This window comes from Marmota marmota, unplaced genomic scaffold (genome assembly GCF_001458135.2).
Source record: "Marmota marmota marmota unplaced genomic scaffold, marMar, whole genome shotgun sequence".
NCBI lineage: Eukaryota > Metazoa > Chordata > Mammalia > Rodentia > Sciuridae > Marmota > Marmota marmota.
The window spans coordinates 11,341,539-11,363,753 of NW_026000168.1; the positions used below are offsets into that span (position 1 = coordinate 11,341,539).

A 22,215-nucleotide genomic window follows, 5' to 3' on the forward strand; every position below is an offset into this window, starting at 1 on the left:
ATTAACATATTTATATTTAAAACTAAAACACCACACCATCTACCCTCGACTTGATTTTGGAGTTCTCCAATTCTATGGACTTATTATTTCCTTCTTAACCTGAAAATCACAGTGCATATCTATAAGGAGAGATAAAATCAGTTCCAAGCACCAAACATCTATTTAATAAATGATTTTGGAATGAAATTGCCTACAATACAGTCAAATCCCAAGTAGTTATCACATTTTTATTGCTATTGTGAAAAATGTTTTTATATAAATACCTGAACAATCCCAAAGTATAGGCTTCAATCAATCGTGCAGCTAATAAAAGACAATTATTGGGCTGAAATAGGCATTTTGTTTAGCCCTTCCATGTATTGTGACTTTACAACCAAAGTTGTAAAGGAGTGTGTCCATCTCCTGAAGTGCCTTGTGGATACCTGGTGTTTCTCCGAAGGCCAATGTCTAATGACCTGGAAAATTAGAAAGGAATGGATATACTGGTGTCCTGGGATTGAAGGAGCTGCAGGCCACAAAAGCAGACAAACTAAAGAACTGATGAATCTATTGAGGAGACCTGGGCTGGCCTCACAGGGTCACTTCCTAGACCTTCCAAAAAGACACAAAATTTAAAAGTAAAAACTAAAAAAGAGCCTCTGGCTTTCTTATTCTACAATATTATATTCAGTTTTTAACTCTGAAACTTCAAAACAGTAACAGATACTTAAAATAGAGGTGTTAGAGTGGGGGAAATTCTAGATTAAGAATTGTCACCAGAAAACCACACTCTGTCTAGCAAATCCCACTGGTCTGTGAGTCATAGGAGATCACTGATGTGCTGATCACACGATTTTGTTCGTCCCTAATGAGGAAAATGTACTTTAGCTTAATTTTTGTGAATTTGTATTTTTTACTTGTGATTAATTATGAACTCATCTCATTGGCACAGTGGTAGGCCCTATGGTGGTCACTGATTGGAAATAGACACAGATACAAAGGCATCTAATTACTGTCCATAATTACTGTGTGTGTGTAACATATTCTTGTTTAAGAGTCCCCTATAGCTGAGAAAGAATATAAGTCAGGGTTCTCCAGAGAAACCAAACCAAGAGGAGGGAGACGGATTGGTTGAAATTGGCTCATGTTATTATGGACGCTGTGAAGTCCCATAGCCTTCCATCTACAAGCTGGGGTACTAGAAAACCCAATAGCGGGACTCACCCTGAGTCCAAAAGCCTGAGAAACAGAGGAGTCAGTGGTGTAACTACTAGACCAAGGCTGAGGCCCAGGAACCAGGAGCTTTGAGGAATGAGGGCAAAAGAAGATGGAAATCCTACTCTGGGAGAGACCATATTTGTCTTTATTCCTCTTTTTGTTCTATTTGGGTCCTCAACATATTGAATGATGCCCATGTTGGTAAGGATTGATCACCTGTGCTCAGTCAACTGATTCAAATGCTAATCTTTTTCCAGAAATACCCTCATAGTCACAATAATAATGTTTTACGGGGATCTGAGTATCCCTTACTTAACTCAGTCAAGTTGATCCATAGATTAGCCATCACAGAGAGTAAATAATAGGAGTTAAGGGTTAGCTTCTTTTTCAAGTGTTTGAAATATACAGTCAAATTCTAAACTTCAGCTAAAATATATTGTCATTGCTAATAGGTTAGCGAGACAACACAAATCCATCTGCTAAATGTGTGCTACGATGTAAGTGGTCCTTGTTTGGTGAGAAAGCTCCCAGAGTAGAGTTTTGTGGAGGACCTGGATTGGCGTAAAGGGTAAGAAGGAGTGGGCAGATGCCGTCAAGTTCAAGATGAGATCCACCCTCTGCCTCTGGTTTCCTTGATTGCTAAGCACCTAGAAAGGTCTTCCTGATCTCTCTAAAAATATGCAGTAATTCTACTAGTAGCTAATGGCTATAAATAGTGGCCTCCTCTGGAGATCCCAATGCTCTGTCCAGCTCTCAACCCTTCCACTTGCAAATTCCCATTAACATTTGCATATGGACCCACCTGGGACCAATCCTGTTCCAATCATCAACTCTGTGCCACTACCCTGATGGTCATACCCATCCAATAATCCTTTCCCAGGGTCTTCTGATCCTTTAACCTATTTTATTCTTTCATATTGCATGTATTCTGGTATTGTGCCAGCATTAGAGCTCTCTCCATTGTTTCCCCAAACCATGTGTGATGTCAGCTTCCAGAAGGGTCAATTTCCATCTTGATTCTAAGATCCAGGACTTCAAATTTAACTTCAACGCCCTTCTTCAAACACTTCTAATCTGCCAACTTCTTAGACCTCAGACAGACTCCCCCAATGTAATGTTTGTATTTTGGTTACTGTTCTAAGAGCCTTACAAGATGGCTTCATTTAATTCACAATAGCCTGGTGAAGTTGGAACTCTTCTCAATATTCTCAGTTTTTAAAAATCAGTGGCATTGAGACATGCAGAAGTTAAGTAACTTGCTCCATCATCTTAACTTGCAATGCTAGAAAATGACAGAGTCAGAATTCAAGTCCAAGTAGTGTGGTTGGAGAAACCAAACTCTTGGTCCCCTTACTGTCCTATTCTTCTCTTTGGTTACTGGGTCTCTAGTGAAACTTCACCTAATGTCTTTGATGAAGATGACCTGCCTCTAGTTCTCAGAGCCTCTTGCTTATTCTGCTTCCATCTGCCTTATACTTCTGGTTCTTTTCTGATTTCCCATCCCCTTAGGACAGATTGAGATTTTTCGTTTTTTTTTTCCCTATGGCCCCATATGATTTCACTCAGGTCTCATCCTATCCTGTCCTGTGGCTTTTTTTTTTTTGATGGTACTGGGGATTAAACCCCAGGGTGCTTAACCACTGAGCCACATCCCCACCCTTTTTATGTTTTATTTAGAGACAAGGTCTCACTGAGTTGCTTAGTGTCTCGCTAAGTTGCTGAGGCTGGCTTTGAATGCAAGATCTTCCTGCCTCCACCTCCCAAGCCACTGGGATTATAGGCATGCACCACTGTTCCCAGCTCTGTGGCTTGGCTTATAGAGATCCACTCTTCCCCGACCTATCATTACCTCAAATTGACCGAATTAATTTTTATGTAACAATGTACTGCTATAATTTGGATAAGTATCTCCCAAAGGCCCTTGTGTTAAAGGGTTATTGCCAACCCACAGCATTATTAGACGTGGTAAAACCTTTGGGAGAGTAGCCTTGTGGAAGGAAGTTGAACTTGTTGGGATGTGCCTTTAAAGGAGATACTAGGACTCCTGCACCTGCTCTCTTTCTCTGTGCTTCCTGGCTGCCATGTGGTGAGCAGCTTCCTATGCCCTGCACTCTTGCCATGAGGTGTTGCCTTACCACAGATCCAAAAGCAACAGAGCCAACCACTAAGATGGTGAGCTAAAATAAGTCTTTACTCTTTTAAATTAATTATCTGCAACATTTTATTGCTGTAATGAAACTAACACTCATGCACATTGCTTAAATTCTCTTCTGTGATCCCTTTCATTTGACAATGTGTCTTGACATTGCAGGTTTCCATGCACTATATTAATGGTAGCAGACACAAGATAACTGATACATGTTGTGCAGAGCCATATAGGTTGTGAGGAGATTTCAAGTTTGTGAGTCACATATATAGGCAGAGAGAACAAAAATAATAAAACTACATATTCAATGCAATAAGTCCTTTTATAACTTTTTATTAAGTATGCTATTGAGACGGTAAAGATGTGTAAAGAAGCCATAAATTGGCCACATTAGAATGTAAAAAATGAGGGTTTCAGTGAGTATGTGATTCACTTGCCATTACTGTTTTTGAAACATCTGAGTGTCTAATTTCCAAATTTAGACTCTTTCGCCCGCTTCAGTTACAACCTTTAATCTCTAATGCCAAATATCTTATATATGTCAGTTTAGAAGCTGCATGATATTTGTAGCACTCGTTTTGTCACTCACCGTGACCTCAAGAGTGAGGACCTGAGATGCCTGCTGTACACACATTTATTATTCCAAGTCGCCCCAATGAAAATATTCTATGTCATCATTTATTTGGGCTTTATATGGAAATGTAATGACCTTTCCAAATTGGCAATTTGCAGTAAGAAGGCATGTTTCATGGGAAGAAATAAAAAGCCAAATTTGGATGATTTTAAATAGCCCTTTTTATATCTGAAACTACATTGTTATTGATTAGCTTACATTATTGAATAATATATACACATTTATTGTCTGTTTCTGTTGAGTGGAATATCAGCTTAAAGAGCATCTAAATTACTCCTGAAACTCCCTAGAACATCAAAACAAAAGACAGCACTCAGTATGTATACAGTATACACGTCTTGGTTTTAAAAATGGTATATTGTGCAGCTTGGCAGGCTGAGATTGGAGGATCATGAGTTCAAAGCTAGCCTCAGCAAAAGCGACGTGCTAAGCAACTCAGTGAGACTCTGTCTCTAAATATAAAAATAGGGCTGGAGATGTGGCCCAGTGGTCAAGTACCTCTGAGTTCAATCCTTGGCACCCGCTGCCCAAATACTATATTATACAGTTAAAAGTTCGTTAGAAGTTATCTCACATTAAGTATTTTTACAATAAAATAAATAAGATAAATAAAAAAATAAATACTGTATATAATGAACATGTTAATCTTAAGCAGGGATGTTTCTCTGTGTGTTTGGTATCCTTTCAAATAACACATACTGAAAATGTTTATTCTGAAAACTTCAAAACGTCTCTCATCTTTCCTACGATAAAGGCTGTGCTTCCCAAAAGGGCTTTTTTTTAATGTTTAATACCTGCCACCCTTCAAAGAAAATAAACAAAAGTATGAATATAAAGAACACATTCAAGCAATAAGTTATTATACCTGGATGTCAGGTTTATTAATGCTAAATTCAAATCAACTACTAGGAATAACACAAGAAAGAAATTCACGTTAAGAAATGTGTGACTGATGGTTGAAAGAAAACAGAAGCTATAATCAAGTTTTTATTCTTTCCTGATCCACACCAAAGTCTATGCAGTGCTGGCTTTGGCTCTATTACACAGTGCCTTAATTCACAAAGTCTGACATCACGCATTATCTTCTTTAAAAGAAAATGTCTTTTGCCGAACTTCAGCTTCCCATGGGCTGAGCTTGGAAAGGGGCAGCTGGAGGACTCTGATTACTCTGAGAACTGTGTTGTCACCCACACCTGTGTCCTAGGTACACAGCTCTGCCACTATAGCTGTCCTCTTGCTCTGGTGGGGAAGATAACGCCACTTCATTAACCTTGAAGTAGCAGCTCAGGGCAGATACCTTCCATCACTCTTGGCCAACAGTACTCAACTCCCTTTACATTCAGATTTTTAAACACCTGGATGCTATCCCCTTTGTTACATGTGGCTTCCTTTACATGAGTTCATGCTTTGTTGTCTTCACTTTCTTTCTTTCTTTTTTTTTTCAGAAAGAGAGAGAGAGAGACAGAGAGAGAATTTTTTTTTTTTTAAATATTTATTTATTTATTTATTTTAAATCTTTGGTGGACACAACATCTTTGTTGGTATGTGGTGCTGAGGATCGAACCCGGGCCGCACGCATGGCAGGCGAGCGCGCTACCACTTGAGCCACATCCCCAGCCCCGAGAGAGAATTTTTTATATATTTATTTTTCAGTTTTTCGGTGGACACAACATCTTTATTTTATTTTATGTGGTGCTGAGGATCAAACCCAGTGCCCCGCACATGCCAGGGAAGCGCTTTGCCGCTTGAGCCACATCTCCAACCCTGTTGTCTTCACTTTCTACTGTTCTTACAAAAAGTACTGAGAACTGGGACATCCAGCTCCTGACCCTACACTTCCCAGCTTTGGAAGGGCTAGTACATTACTGCTATGCTCATTTCTGTGGATGGTTGATGGTAACAAGGTGTTCTTACTGCTTAGAAAATATACAAAGAACTTTACCAAGTGGGCTTCTTCAGGTGGTAGAAAGATGTTCTTACTACTAAGGAAACATGCCAAGAATTTTACCAAGCTGACTTCTTCACAATTTGCACCCCAGTTTTTGATTGGAATGGTCACAGTGTTGAGAAGAATCAAAGAATAGCCAGATACTGGTGGCACATGCCTCAGCAATTGAGCAAGTCCCTGTCTCAAAATAAAACATGCAAAGCACTAAGGATGTAGTTCAGTGGTAGAACACCCTTGGTTCAATCCCTAGTACCACAGGGAACATGAAGGGTAAGAAACACAGACTCTGAGGTTTGGTTGGCCTTGGGTACAGGTCCTGACTTGACCATGAAGTAATCATGTATGCTTGAGAAACTAGCTTAATATAATGAGTTTCTTCATCTAGAAAATGGAGAGTAATGTCTACATCACAGGGTTTCTACAAGAAGTAAATCAGACCCCTCTAAAAAGTTTAGACCTGACATAGTATCTACTATCATTTGTGAATAATTAGATAGTTGTCTTTTTATTAATATCAGATAGTATTTATATACAATACCACATACATAAAAAGGTACCCTGGTATAATGAGAGCTGAATGTCTGTCATCCTAATGATGAAGTGTCCAGCATTTAATGTGTGATGTGGGCAGGTTTTAATTTGGGGAAGGAGAGAGGAGAGGAGCAGAGGTTTGGCTGTTGTAAGTAAACAATATAATGAGATTTAAATGTGAGTTTTATTTGAATGGAATTTTTGCCATTTTTACTTCCAAGTAGCATTTGATAATAAACCATATTTATTTTTATGCATTGATTCTTATTTTGTTTTCATCCAGAAAGGATTAATGAGGACTAAAGTGCAACAGTTATTTCTATATCCTGGTATATAGCATTTTCTATTTCAAAGTGTTTAATGCAGAGCTTTAAATTCTGAGTATCAGAGAATAATATAGTACATTCAGCAATGCTCATAATGAATAGATTCCCTGTTTTGGTTTGATTCATCAAAGCCATTTTATTAAGTCCTCTGCATTTGTAATCTATGCAAATCTTATTTATTACCAGTAAATATATTTCTCTAGTAATATAAACAAATATAATTAAATGGTAAGAATTAGTAAGACTATCTAACACAACTAAGGTATCTGTTCCTTCGTGGGGAGGCTGATTTCATAAGGAATTAAAGGAGGAACCTTTTCAGAATGGATCTTATTGAAATGTCTCAAGATACTTTTTTTTTTTTTAAAGGAGCTCTTTTTTTGCATAAGTGGTCTTTGCCTTTTTTATTTTTATTTCTATCTCTGATTTTTCTCATTGTCATTAGTGGGGTGGCATCTGGAAAATAAGAAAAACCCAGGAGTAAATGTGAACGGAATGGGTCACATGTGTAGATAGACCACTAAGCCGGAGTCAAGGATTCTAGATTCTTCTCTTGACATTCCAGTAATACCAGTTGATCCTGATTGAGTGTAGCAGAATTGAGCTTTGGTGAGCCCTGTTTATTCATTATCTCATTTAACAGAAACAGTTCAATTCTCCTGTGATCCTTCAGGCAACCTAACTATTGTAAGCCTCCTGCCAGTGGCTGAGCCTATCTGCCCTGACTTTCTTTACATAATGAAATGAGGTCAAATAGCGCTCAGCAAATGCTTATTCTAATACAGGATGAGCATTTCTTACTTGAAATATTTCAGATTATTCAGATTTTAGAATATTAGCATAGTTATAGTGGTCTTATGGATGGGCTCCAAGTCTAAATGTGAAATTCATTTATGTTTCATAAACACTTTACACACATGGCCCAAAGGTAATTTTATACACTATTTTTAGTTTGCCTGTATTTGGACAATGACCCATCACATGTTGAACCTCAAAAAGTTTTGGATTTTGGAGCATTTCAGGTTATAGATATCCAAATTAAGGATGTTGAACCTGTAATTAAATGAGATAATGTACACTAAGCTTCCTTAAAAGCCAGACGTAATTGCTGGCACTTATTAAGTACTTGTTTTGTGCCAGAAACAATGTTGTTCCCTTTTATCTCACTTAATACTTCTCAAAGCCCAGTGAGGTTATTATTACAATATTACTGATTCACAGATGCAGAACTAGGTTCAAAGAGTGAGTCACTTGCCTGTGGTTGAGGTCTACAAAGAGGAGGGCAAGCAAGCATGGAGACGCAAATCCACCCACCTTGATCTCAAACTCCTAACTACTACTCTTCATTTCTGTTACAGTTGATAGTAATTAAGGGAGGTTTGTTATGCACACAACCAATTCCTTGAGAATATAGCTTACATATTTAATGAGGCTCCAAGTTTTAGGAGGAAAGCTTTAAGAAACTATCTTCTTAAGCTATACTCTTATTCTTAAGAATAAAAATGCTATGCTCTTTTTCTTAATTCTCCAAAGATATCACAACATCTACTCAGTCTATTAGGAAAGAAGCCAATAAATTCTAAAAACAAATATAGTCAGCTAAATAATTATATTACACATATAATTATTATTATTATTTTAAATGGACACAATATCTTTATTTATTCGTATTTATGTGGTGCTGAGGATCGAACCCAGTGCCTCACACATGTGAGGCAAATGCTCTACCACTGAGCTACAACCCCATCTCATATACATATAATTATATATGTGTTTATTATATATGTATATATGACATTGTAACACTATATTTAATATATAATACACATGTCTGTATTTCAGTTTTAGCTATTAGTGCATTGTGTTAATTATGTGCTTCCACATAGCAAGGTACTGCAAAACTAATTGTTTAAAGAAATACACATTTACTCTCTCACCATCTTGGTGGAAAAAGAGCCCAGGCACAGCTTATCTGGATCCTCTGGCCCACTGTGACAAGGTTGCAATTAAGATGTGGACAGCAGTGGCAGTCTTCTTAAATCTCAGCTGAGGTGAATCTCCTGCTGGACTTCTTGACATGATTGTTGGTGGGAGCCAGTTCTCTGCCCATTGCTGGCCCTGGGTTCCTTGGCTTATGAGCCTCTTTCTTCATGGACCAGCTCACAACATGGCAGCTCAAGTTAAAAAAAAAGTGAGCACGTGAGAGATCAAGAATGGGTGAACAAGTAAGAACTCATATATCTGTCCTCAGAAGTGACATCCATCATTTGTCCCTGGATCCAGCCCTCACTTGAGCAAAAGGATGAGGTAGAGGTAGGGATCACTAGGAAACATCTCAGAAAGCAACTCACCACCCAGAGTAGCTCAATTGGATATTGGTAGAGTTTTGCTACTTTCTTGACAGAGTTTCAGCTGGCATAAGTTCAGATTCAATAGTGGATCAACTCTTGCATACATTAAATCTCCATTTATGTTTTGGTACCTATGTTGAATATCAGATGATTTTATGTGAATTAGTCTCTGAGTCTTCTATCCTATTCTCTTGGTCCTTATGTTTGTTTTAATGCCAGTACCAAACCAAACCAAACCAAACAAACAAACAAATAAAAATACACACACACACACACACACACACAAACCAAACCAACAAAAAAGCCCCTCGGGGTTGGGGTTGTACCTCAGTGGTAGGGTGCTTGCCTAGCATGCACAAGTTCCTGGGTTCAACCCCCAACACCACACACACACACACACACAAAAAAAAAAAAAGTTAAATAACCCAATTAAAAAATGGGCAAGAGAGATAAAACAATTAAACAGACACTTTTTAAAAGAAGAAATACAAAAGGCCAACAATTATATGAAAAAAAATGTTCATCATCCCTAGTGATCAGGGAAATGCAAATCTCAACTACATTAACATTTCATTTTACTCAGATTTTGTACTATAGCTCTGTAGTATGATTTGAGATCAGGTATTGTGATGCCTTCTGTATTGCTTTTCTTGCTCAGGATTGCTTTGGCTGTTCTGGGTCTCTTATTTTTCCAAGTGAATTATAGTACTGTTTTTCTCACATTCTGTTTTTCTGACATTCTTGAGACATTTCAATAAGATCCATTCTGAAAATGTTTCTCCATGAACATGGGAGGTCTTTCCATCTTTTTGTGTCTTCTTCAGTTTCTTTCTTCATTGTTTTGTAGTTGTCACTGTCAAGGTCTTTCACCTCCTTGGTTATATTTATTTCCAATTTGTTTTTCTTTTTTGAAGTTTTTGTGTGTGTGTGTGTGTGTGTGTGTGTGAAAGGGATAGCATTCCTAATTTCTTTGCTAGTATGTTAATTGTTGGAGTATAGAAAAATAATTGATTTGTAAACATAGATCTTGTATTCTACTAATTTGCTGAATTTGTTTATAAGCTCTTCAAGTTATCTGGTGGAGTTTTTTGGGTTTTCTAGAGATAGGATCATGTCATCATCAAACAGGGAAATTGTATCCCTGTCTTTTGTCCTGTACAAAAGTCAACTCAAAGTAGATCTGTGACTTAGGTATTAGATCTCATACTTTGCAACAGCTAAAAGAAAGTATAGTATCAGTTCTCCTACATATTGGCACAGGCACCAACTTCCTTAAAAAGACTCCCAAAGCACAAGAAACAAAACTGAGAATATAAATGGGATGGTATCAAATTAAAGTTTTTGTACTGCAAAGAAAACAAGAGCATGAAGAAAGTCTACAGAATGGGAGATCTTTTTGAGCCACTTTCTGACAGGGGAATCCAGAATATATAAAGAACTAAAAAAAAAACACCTCATAACAAAACCAAAATAACCCAATTCATAAATGGGCAAAAGAGTTCAACAGACCCTTCAAATATATGGAACAAATATGTAGAAAAACGAAGTTCAACATCCCTAGCAATAAGGAAAATGCAAATCAAAACTACATGAAGATTTTTGTCTCACTTCAGTTAGAATGGCAAGCTTCAAGAATACAAATAATAATAAATGCTGGCGAGGAAGGAGAGAAAATGATACCCTCATATGTTATTGGTAGTACTGCAAATTAGCACAAACCCTTTTGAAGGCAGTGTGGAGATTCCTTAAGAAGATTAGCAATGGAACCACCATATAACCCAACTATTCCACTCCTCAAAAGAACTAAAATCAGCATACTATAGTAATAGAGGCACATCAAAGTTCCAGCAGTGCAATTCACAACAGCCACATTATGGAACCCGCCCAGGTGCCCATTAACAAATAAATGGATAAAGAAAATGTGGTATGTATACATAATGGAGTTTTACTCAGCCAAAAAGAAGAGTGAAATTATGTAATTCCCTGGTAATTGGATGAAGCTGAAGAACATCATGCTAAGTGAAATAAGCCAGATCCAGAAAGTCAAGCATCGAATGAATATTTTCTCTCACACATGGAAACTAGACTAAAATAATGAAAGAAAAGGAGGAGGGAATCCCATGAAAATAGAAGGGAGATCAATAGGGGAGAGGAAGGGGATTAAGGGGAAGGAGGAGGATGGGAGGAGGAGGAATGGTGGGATGAAATTGACCAAATTATGCTATGCACATATATGAACATACCACAGTGAATTTTACCTTTTTTGTGTATCTATGAAGATCTAATTTTCAGAAAGCAATAAGTAAATGCAAGGAAGATCAATAGAGCAGAGGAAGGGGAACAGGGACAGAGAAAAAGGGAGGGAAAGAGGAAGTACTGGGGACTGAAGTGGAGCCAATTATACTCCAAACATGTATGATTATATCAAAATAATCCTAATATTATGTATAATTATAACATACAAATGTTAAGTATAACATTTTTAAAGATACAGCCATTTTAATTACCTTTAAATAAATATTTGTACAGTGAACTGACAAATCTGATGAAATAATGAAAAAATGAAAGTACAAAGATTATTGACAACCCTGGTTCAGGTTTCAATGTCTCATGGCTGAAAACCTCCTCAGGAACTTGTTGAATGACTCTTCCTAAATGAAAAGTAATATGTACACTTATATAATGTTATATGTTTCTACCATGGGCACTGCATTTTAATAGATCTTGTATTCTACTAATTTGCTGAATTTGTTTATAAGCTCTTCAAGTTATCTGGTTAAGTTTTGTGGTGAAACCTTTGGGGTGTAATAAGGAAACATGAACTAGTGGGAGCTACACTTTAAGGTTGATTCTCAACTGGAATAAGTGGGAGTAAAGTAATGTGCAGATACTCATATACCACAGGGAAAAATACATACCTGAGTCTGAATGCCTGGTTGAGGATTCAGTTATATGCACTGAAAATTTAGAAATATTTTAAAAAGGAGAAAAAATGGAATTCAGCATTTTAAAAACACTTAACAAAACTTCTTAACAGAAAGTATCCGAAACCAGTGTTATGATTTGGATACTTTTTTTCTTTTTTGGTACTTGGGATTGAATCCAGAGGCACTTAACCACTGAGTCACGTACCCAGTCCTACTTTTTGTTGTTGTTGTTTTGAAACAGGATCTTGCTAAGTTGCTTGGGGGCCTCACTAAGTTGCTGAGGCTGACCTTGAACTTGCATTCCTCCTACTTCAGCCTCACAAGCAGCTGGGATTATAGTCATGCACCACCTTGCCTGTCTGGATAGATTTTGATCGCCAAGGTTTACGTCTAGAAGCTTCGTCCCCAGTGTGGTCATGCTGAGGTGGTGGAACCTTTCAAAGGTGGGGCTTATTGGGAGGATAGTGCTATATGAAGGTATTAAGGCAGAGTTTTCAGAGTTAGCTCTCCAAAGAGCAAGTTGTAGTAAAAGAACGAAAATGGTCTTGGCTTTCTGTCTCACCATCTGATCCCTCTTTCAAGTGTTCCTGTCATGGTGCCACCTGCTATGTTGTAACCCAGCCTAGAGGGCCTTCTCCAGAGGCTGAACAGATGAGGTTCTGTTATAACAATGAATATAACCAGTAAATATAGAGTTATTGTACGTTCTTTTTTGTAGCTGAGTGCTCTTTCTCTTTTTCTTCCTAACTTTCTATCTTCATGAATGTTAGAAGAAAATGTGAACTGCAGAAAGATTTGGGAGAAAAGACCAAAGTCAGAGCTAGCATGAGACACAGGGGAGGACTTGCTTCCTGATGCCTACTCCTTCCCTTTCTCTGTTCCCTCTTCCTTGGCTAATTTTTCTACCCTCAGCACTTCACCTCCTGTGTTGGATTTCACAGCTGCTGGCCCAAGGAGGATAGTGTTCTGGGAAGACATGTAGCAATGGTGAGCCATGGAGATGCTCCCATGTTACAGTAGAGACCATAGCTGTTGATTACTCTTTCTGTTACAAACAACCAATGCCTTTGATTCTTCATCTCTTAAATACTTGTTTTCATAAATACACTGTCTTGTTTAAATGTAAACCAATTTTTCAGGATTCCTGATGATAAGTTGACTATAGATCATAAGCACCGAGCAAAGGTGGCACATTTGGAAATGCACTTGCCTTGTTACAGTGAAGTGCCAGATTGCATGTATGGACACTTTTTCTCCATGAAAAGGAGCTTTATAGAATGTTCAGACAGCAAATTCAGACTTCAGTGTAAGATTTAAAAAATATTTTCTCTCCCATTCTGAGTTTAATAGTAGATTCTGTTTCTTGAGTGACAGAGGGTGACATATTTGATAGTCTTAGCTACATTGGTGCCAAGAAGGGAAACATATATTGTGGGTTCCAAAAATGTTATCATTTGTCTGATTATTGATCTGTAACTATGCAGTCAAATGAAAGGTCACCTATTAAGTATGATGCAGGAAGTAGATGATTTTGTTTGCTTATACAGAAGGGGAATATTAACTGGGAAGTCTGTATCCAAGACAAGGCTTAGAACCTCAGAAGATTCTATATCCTTAGTTTCTAAAGGAAATCCTGTGGAATATGTTTTACAACATATTTAATGTATTTCATTTAGAATGTTTTAGAAAAGCTTAAAAAGAAAGTGTCCTTTTTTGTATAATGAGAAATGACTTTAGTCATGGTAGCACATAAACATTGACACTACTTTATTTTACTAGGATCTCCTTTGCTTTTGCACAGCGTTTGTCCTCTAGCTGGCCCCCTCTGTGGCTTCAAGATGGGTACAATAGTTAAAGATTTCCCATCCAGGCATAGGAAAGTCCACAGGAATAGAGAGTTCAATTCTTACTTGTAATTATTTGTAAGATTAAATGATATTTCCAAGAAATCCCCAGTCAATATCCATTAACATCTTATTAGATGGAAATATATCACTTGCCCAAGTGAAATCAATCATGGGCATCATCAGGCAGGAACTACACCCAGGACTGGGGATGATGTTGACCTTGTCTGGACAATGTCATGTAGAACATTGTGCATCCCTGAACAAAATTAAGACTAGAAAGAAATCTAATCTAGTGGGAGTGCAAAGAGATGTTGGTTAGATGACTAATAGGGTTTACTGTAAGATCAGTCTTTTAAAAAAAGTAATTCTGGTGCTAAGGATCTAACCCAGTGTCTCACACATACTAAGTAAGCACTCTGCCACTGAGCTACAGCCCCAGCCTCTCTCTGTGTGAATTTTAGGATATTTTTTTATTCTCCTGAGTATTATGATTATTTATGGTAGGACATAATGTATAGCATCCCCCTTCTGTTTAATTTATTTGGAGGTTTGTTTTTTTTTTTTTTTGGTCATTTCTGATTGTTCTTTCCTTGTGTTATAAGCTCATATGACAATTAAGATTACTGTTATAAACTCATATAAATATTAGCATTTTAAAAGCAATGAATAGTATCACATACCTGAAGGTTAAGGTGGTATTCATTTTGGTTTCCCAGAATAGGAATCCATATGAGAAATTGCCACTTAGAGCTTGGCGAGGAGGAACGTTTCAGTTGTGATGATAAGAATCAAGAGGACAGGGGTTGTGTCTCAGTGGTAGAGTGCTTGTTTTGCATGTGTGAGGCACTGGGTTCGAATCTCAGCTCCACATACAAATAAGTAAAATAAAGGTCTATTGACAACTTAAAAAAAAAGTTAAAAAAAAAAAGTCAAGAAAGCTGTTTGCCCACTTCCCAGCCTGCCTTGCGGCTAATTCAGAGATATGGGTTTTATTTAAGAGGCATAAGCATTTCCTTCTCTCTCCCTCCACCCTTTCTTCTTCACCTTTGTTTCCTGCCACTTTCCTCTCCATCTCCTTCCCCTCCTCTTCCTCCTCCTCTTCTCCAGTCCTCTTCCTCCTCTTTATCTCTCTGTCACAATAGCAGTTTTCTCACCAAATATGAACTGATGTATGACCCAGGGTGGTTTCGTGGCTTCTTAATCTTTGCATAGCTGTCTAGATCTCCTACTAGTTCTGTGAGCCAGCCAATGTGTTTTTAAGAAATTGTTCTGCTTATTTCAGGGAGAGCCAGTTGCTACTGATGGCATCTGAGAACCTGGACTAATACAAGTACTGAGGCAGAGAGTGTGGCCAATACACAGCAGAAATCACACTGTAAAATAAGAAGAAAAGATGTTAATAAACATGGCCAAATGGAGGTTCGTGACTATAGAAGGTAAGGATTTATTCCAGAGAACTGGGTCAGCAGGGAAGACAGAGTAGTTCTGAATTGTCAGGGAAATGTTTATATTAATGAGAATCTGTGCTCCAGAGGAGTTCAGGATTTCCCATCAGTTTACATTTTTGCATAATACAGCTCAACAAACAGATATTGCCAAAGGATGACAGGGAGAAATATTTTCACCCAAGTGCTGAGAATGGTGGCTAATGGAAGCTAAAATAACTAAAATTATTATATAGGACATTCATTCCAAAAACAAGATTTGACTCATGAAAATCTGTTTAGGAATGCATACATTTTATACATGGAAAAAAATGGATAAGCTTGAGTAACATATTTAAATAAACACTCAATGCAAATATGTACAATCTTTTTTTCAAAGAAGTTCATATAATTTAACCATGCTATTGTGTTTGCAAAGTTAAGAACTTTTCTTCCCTTTGTAGGAAATATTATTAGCTACCACCATACTTACTTAAATTAAACTTGGGAAGTTTTATTCATTTTTTAGGAAAAAAATTTGGAAAAAAGTAAAAATGTACCATGCACATGCCCATATATAAAAGTATGAAAGACTTAAGAAGTTTTTAGGAAATGGCAAATAATTCTCAGCATGGAGCCTAATCTGTTATGGTTTAGCTAATTTGTAATAGCAAGATAACATCAGATCAAATACACAATTTTTTGTCAATTTACTAAGATTGACCTTATCAAAACAAAGTTTTACTGTTTTTCTAAGCACTTTGCATTGGACAAAAATGAATTTCCTCTCCAGTTCCTCATTAGATGAAATGAAAAATATTCTTCTAAAACATGGGCTTGTGTGTGATTATCCAACCAAATAAAATTATTACTGGTCTGCAGGAGATAATGACTTAGAGATAATAACTGTTCAATCGGATGACTTCTGTGAATATCTCCTCATTGCATTTGAGCCCTATCATGATTCCCTTTCCTGGCCAGCATTACATTCAAAGGAGCTAATTTCTCACGGGCCGCAGTCTGTTTCTTCTTACCAGACTTCAAGTGCTCATCTTACTCTTTACTTATAAATAAATAAATACACACACACACACACACACACACACACCAGGAAATTAGGTCAGAACATCAGATTTTAACAGAAAGTCAAATTAATTTCAATCAGAGCCATCTTCATGTTTTACCGATCTTCTATAAAAAAAATCATAGATTTAAAAACTGATTTCTGTAATATATATAGACATATCTCAATGCAAGTAACTCTTACTTCTCCCACTGCATTTCTTAGTTTCTTTTTTCTTTTTCTGGATTGAACTCCCAAGGACATTTAATCACTGAGCCACATCCGCAGCCTTTTTTTAGTTTTTATTTTGAGACAGGGTCTCACTAACTTGCTTGGGTCCTTGCTAAGCTGGCATCGAACTTGCAATCTTCCTACCATAGCCTCTCAAGTTGCTGGGATTACAGGCATGTCCCAACACATTCAGCTCTTAAGTTATTTTCAATTTCCACTGTATATTATCATCTCCATATAACCTAAGTCCCCTTCTTCACTAATATCTCCATTTCCATTTATCACTGCAAACATTAATAAATGGGTGAAAAAACTAAACAGATACTTCTGAAGGGAAGAAATGCAAATTGATGACAAAGATATGAACAGATGTTCATCATCTCTAAGTATCTGGGAAATGCAAATCAAAACTACAGTGAGATTTCATTTTACTTCAGTCAAAATGACAATGATGAAGAATACAAATAATAATAATTGCTGGTAAGGATGTGGCAAAAATGGATAGTCACACATTGGTTTGACTTCATGTTAGTATAACTACTCTGGAAAGCAGTATGGAGGTTCTTCAAAAAACTAGGAATGGAACCACTGTATGATCCAGTGTGTAGCCCACTCCTTGGTATTTATCCAAAAGAACTAAAAGCAGCATAGTACAGTGATACAGCCACATAAATGTTTATAGCTGCCCAATTTACAATAGCCAAGTTATGGAACCATCCCAAGTGCCCATCAGTAAATGAATGGGTAAAGAAAATGTGGTATATATACACAACGGAATATTATTCAACCATAACAAAGGATGAAATTAAGGCATTTGCTTCTAAATGGATGAATATCATTCTATGTGAAATAAGCCAGACTTACAAAATCAAGGATCAATCTTTTCTCTCATATATGGACATTAGACCTATATAAGGTAGAAAAAAATGGTGGGGTTCAGTGAATTTTATGAAAATAGAAGGGATATATATCAGTGGACTAGAGGAAGGGAATGGGGTGAGGTAGGGGTTAGGAGGAGGGAAAAGAAAAAAGAGGAATGGTGGAATTAAATTGACCACACTGTGTTATGTGCATTTATGAATACATCACAGTGAATTTCACCTTTATGTCTATAAAGCATGGATTTTAAAAAAAATATAAATAAATAGAAAAACAGTAGAATAGAGACAGGTTAATGTGGAGGGAGTAAGGAAGGGAAAGGAGAAGTACTGGGCACTAAAGTAAAGCAAATTATATTCCATGCTTTTATGATTATATCAAAATGAATCCCAATGTTATGTCTAACTATAATGCACTAATAAAATAGTGGTGTGCTAACACATCATTATCTATTAATACAACCTGCTGCTTGGTATATAGTGAGGGCTCAATCAACATTTATTGAATGTGTCACTCAATAGTTGAGAGCATTAAATATGTTACTATTTTATATTTTCTTCTGTATCCCAAGAAAATAATTCTAGCAGTAGAAGTATTTTCATGGACTCTTCTTGTGACTTTAAATTTTGCTTTTACATGGTAATGTTTCAGGAATTCTAATTTAGAATATTATTTTATGCCACCCACTTAATTTTAGCTTGTTATACTAGGTTTCATGTTCCTTCTCACATGTGGGCCTAAGGAAGCAGGGATTGAACTTTTGTTGGAAGCTCTCTCTTTTTTTGAGTCTGTCTCATTCCCCCCCACCCCACCACACACTATTTAGGTACTTGGCCATATTAAATTTCAGGCCTTCCCACCAAAAGCAGGGCATACTTCCCTGTCACTGGCATGGCCACATGGCTTCCTGTAGCCAATGGGATATTAGTAACCATGCTGCAAGCAGATGTTTGAAATATGCTTGCACAGTTGTGAACACCCTGCTCTCTTTATTGGCATGGGGGAGGAAAAATGTCTCTATAGCACAGCCATCATAGCTGACTAGGTTGTAAACCAAGGCAACTCCTGCCCCACAATCTGAAGCAGAAATATCTCCTGCAGACTATGTTCTTGTGAGCAAGAAAGAAATGCAAATAGTTGCATGCCAAGGAGATTTTCTAGGCGCTTGTTATGTGGTAATAATGACTAATAGAGAAATGATTGGAGAGTACTGAATTGCAGCATTACTAGCTCAGTCTGCTCCCAAGGAAATTGGTGATATAGACAATAATGATGAAAATCCCCACTTATTAGTGCCTGTCAGTTGCCAGCAATAACTGGTTGCTTTGCACATTGTAGTCCCATTTCATCCTCTGAAATCAAAAACTTTATGGAGTGGGTAATATTAGCCCTGTTTCATTCCCAGAAATTTAGGATTCAGAAGTGGTCTTTATCTTGCCAAAGGTCACAAAGTAAAGACGTTGAAATTCCAAAGTAAAGATGTTGCAATTCAGTACCTTTGTACCATTTACCCCTACATTTTAATGGGACAGAATTTAGGTTGCCTTCCAGATTATGGTAGTAAGGAATGGATAGGAATGAATGGAGTGATTTTCATTTATTGAATAATCACAGCCTAAAATAAATAAATGAATAAAGTTATTAGATCCACTACAATTTTTATTTGGCAAAATATTCACTAAGCTTTATGGTATTGGATTCATGTGCAAAATAATTGAAAAGAAAAGCAGGAATCCTATAACAAACAAAAGTTTCAGAACTATTGTGATGCCTATTTTGAACCTCAGCATTGTAGAATTCTACTATCCTCAGAGTGCAAACCACAGAGCAAGAAGAACCTCTGGAGGATTGTTGGAAAATGCAGATCAGGCTAGCAGGGGATGGTGTCACATGTCTGTAATACTAGAGGCTCGGAAGGCTGAGGCAGGTGGCTAGCAAGTTTAAAGCCAGCGTCAGTAACTTATGGAGGCCCTAAGCCACTTAGCGAGACCCTGTCTCAAAATATAAAATAAAAAGGGCAGGGGATGTGGCTCAGTGGCTAAGTTTCCTTGGGTTCAATTCTAGGTATAACAACAACAACAAAAGTGCAAATCTGTTGATATACCTTACACTTAAGTTGATAGAGATAGACAGAATGACTGTGATCTGAATGTCTGTGCCCCACCATCAACAATCCATATGTTAACTCTCATGACTAATGTGATATCTTAGGAGGTAGAGACTTTAAGGAGATGATTAGATTATAAAGCCTGATCCCTTATAAATGGAATCAATTCTCTTATAAAAGAGACCCAAGGGAGCTTCTTAGTCCCTTCCACCCTATTGAGATGACCACCATCTATGAACCAGAAAGGAGGCCCTCCCCAGATATGGAATATGATGGCACCATAATCTTGGACCTCTTAGTTTTCAGAGGTGTGAGAAATGAATCTGTCATTTTAGCCACCCAGTTGAATGGTAGTTTACTATAGTAGCCCAAACAGACTAAACTGGTAATAATTTAAAATTAGGAAGGGCTTTAGAATTAGATAAATGTTTGAGGAAATGCTGTATCTCTTTCTAAAAGTGTGTCCCAGGTATAAGGAACATTCTATGCAAAGGTGTTAAGGCAGGAGTGCATTTGATGTGTTCCAGGAACATCAGGCAATGCAATAGGGGAAGATCCAGTTGGAGGAGAATGAAAGGAGATGATATCAGAAAGTGAGAAACAGCCTTCTAGGTTATAGTAAGAACTTCAGCTTTATTCTGAATGAAATGGAGAGTTGCAGAATTTTACATGAGAGAAAACTGGGGTGGAGGACACAAAAATAAAAGCTGGGATACAATTGACAAAGCTATTGTGAGCATGCAAGTAAGAGATGATGACAGCTCAAGACCAGGAATTTGGCATCGGCAATGAGACGAGGTAGTTGAATATTAAAAATGATAATTAATAAATAAGTATGTTTTAAAGATAACACCAATAATATTTCCAAATAAATTTTTAGTGGAATAAGATGAATAGTTGAAAGTAACTGCAAAATTGTCAGCCTGGGCAATTAGAAGAATGGAGTTATTCTTAAATATGATGGGGAATATGACAGATGGATCAGGGTTTGAGGGGGGATACTGAAAGTTTAGTTTCCATATGTTTATTTTACATTACAATCAGATTCAAGAAAGGCGAATTTAATGGCCTGTAGTTGGAGCAGAATGAAGTTAGGGTTAAAGGTATAGATTTGGTGGTCATTTGCATGCTCATGAATAATCATGAAATGCATAAAGGAGTGAGTATAGAGAGAAAAGATATTCAAGGCATCAGGCCAAGGCACTCACAAGTGAGATTAGAGAAATGTGGGGCTCTGTTGAAACCACAATAATTTCCTCTAAGCAAGAGGACAAAGTCCAAGAGTTATACACAATGAGTCAAAAATTTGAGCCAGGTCACCCTTTCCTTAAACCTTTTTGGTGACATTTTTTACATAATTGATTGACATGGCAATTAACACCACACGCACGCGCACACACACACCAAGCCACCATACATATGCATACTTGATTTTCGTTCATGTATCTAGAGCTTTGACAAATCCCTATGAACAGAGTTGTGCAAAATTAGGGAGAAATGCAAGCTATACAAAAATTAGTACATCAGATTAGTCCACAATTAGAGCCCCACCTCCTTCTTACAATTTTGTTAAAGAAAAAACAGAACATAAAAAAAAACAACCTGATATTCTTCCCTGGGAAAAGAATTATCTGGTTAACTGCTCACCCAAATCTCCATTTTAATTTGCTTTTGGTACATATGGTGTGATTTGAGTACTTCCGAAGATAAAAGTGAAAAAAAAAAAGCAAAGTTTTTACTATATTTTCTTCCCCTCTTAAGCACTTCATTTGTTTCCACATGAGTTGCTGAAAGTCATATAATATTTTAAGTATATGAGTTTTCAAATTGGCTCACAGGGATTCAAACTAGAAAATCTAACATTTATTAAAGACAGATTGATTGTGTTATAAAACTCGTATGACCCAAAACTCAATTAAACTCCATTAAAGTAAGTTTTCCATGTTACTCATCTCGGCATACTATAAATCAATCAATAACTTTCATTTTTCCCCAAATAAACATCTTGCACATGCTTATAAATTTTTTTCCCAGGTGTTTTTCCCTAACTATATTTTCTCTCTTTTTTTTTCCTTCTTTCTTTTCTTTTTTTTTTTTTTAATTTTATTCCTTCCCACCAACAAGGCATTTCTTGGCAGCCAGAAGTACCAGCAGGAAAGAAGGGAGTCTTGGGTGTGGAAAGATTTCTCAGAAGTAGCTGGGATGTCACTAAAGTCTTGACTTCAGGTTCAGCTGACCATGAGCAGCCAAGTCGCCTCTTCAGCCATCCCTTCTTCTCCTGGTAAGAAACTAGAAGGCTGGCCTGCAGGGCACCTTTCTCCAAAAGTGTCATTCACATCAGATGTTGGGGATGCCTGCCACTTGAGTACAAGTACTTGGGGCAGCAAGGAGGGATTCAAGTTTATTTGAGTCTGGTTCTGAAAAAGAGAGAGGGGCTAGCACTTCGAAACTCTCTTCCTTAAATAGGGGGTCTTACATAAATGTAGTACCATTAGAGTGTTTGGTTTGTTTTTAAGGAACTAGAAGTTACATGTATCACACACACACACACACACACACACACACACACACAGCATTTAAAAGTGGCTGTGTCACATAGCTCCT

General features: G+C 37.2%; 1 long non-coding RNA gene across 1 annotated transcript in view; it reads left to right on the top strand.

Annotated features, from left to right (window-relative positions):
• The window catches only part of LOC125611712, an 87,616-nt gene extending 65,700 nt beyond the window's left edge, over positions 1-21,916 (top strand). Inside the window, exons 2-3 of the long non-coding RNA XR_007341896.1 lie at positions 15,190-15,343; positions 21,736-21,916. This is a non-coding gene — a long non-coding RNA (uncharacterized LOC125611712). The remainder of the gene's footprint in view (positions 1-15,189; positions 15,344-21,735) is intronic.
• The last annotated feature ends 299 nt before the right edge of the window (positions 21,917-22,215 follow it).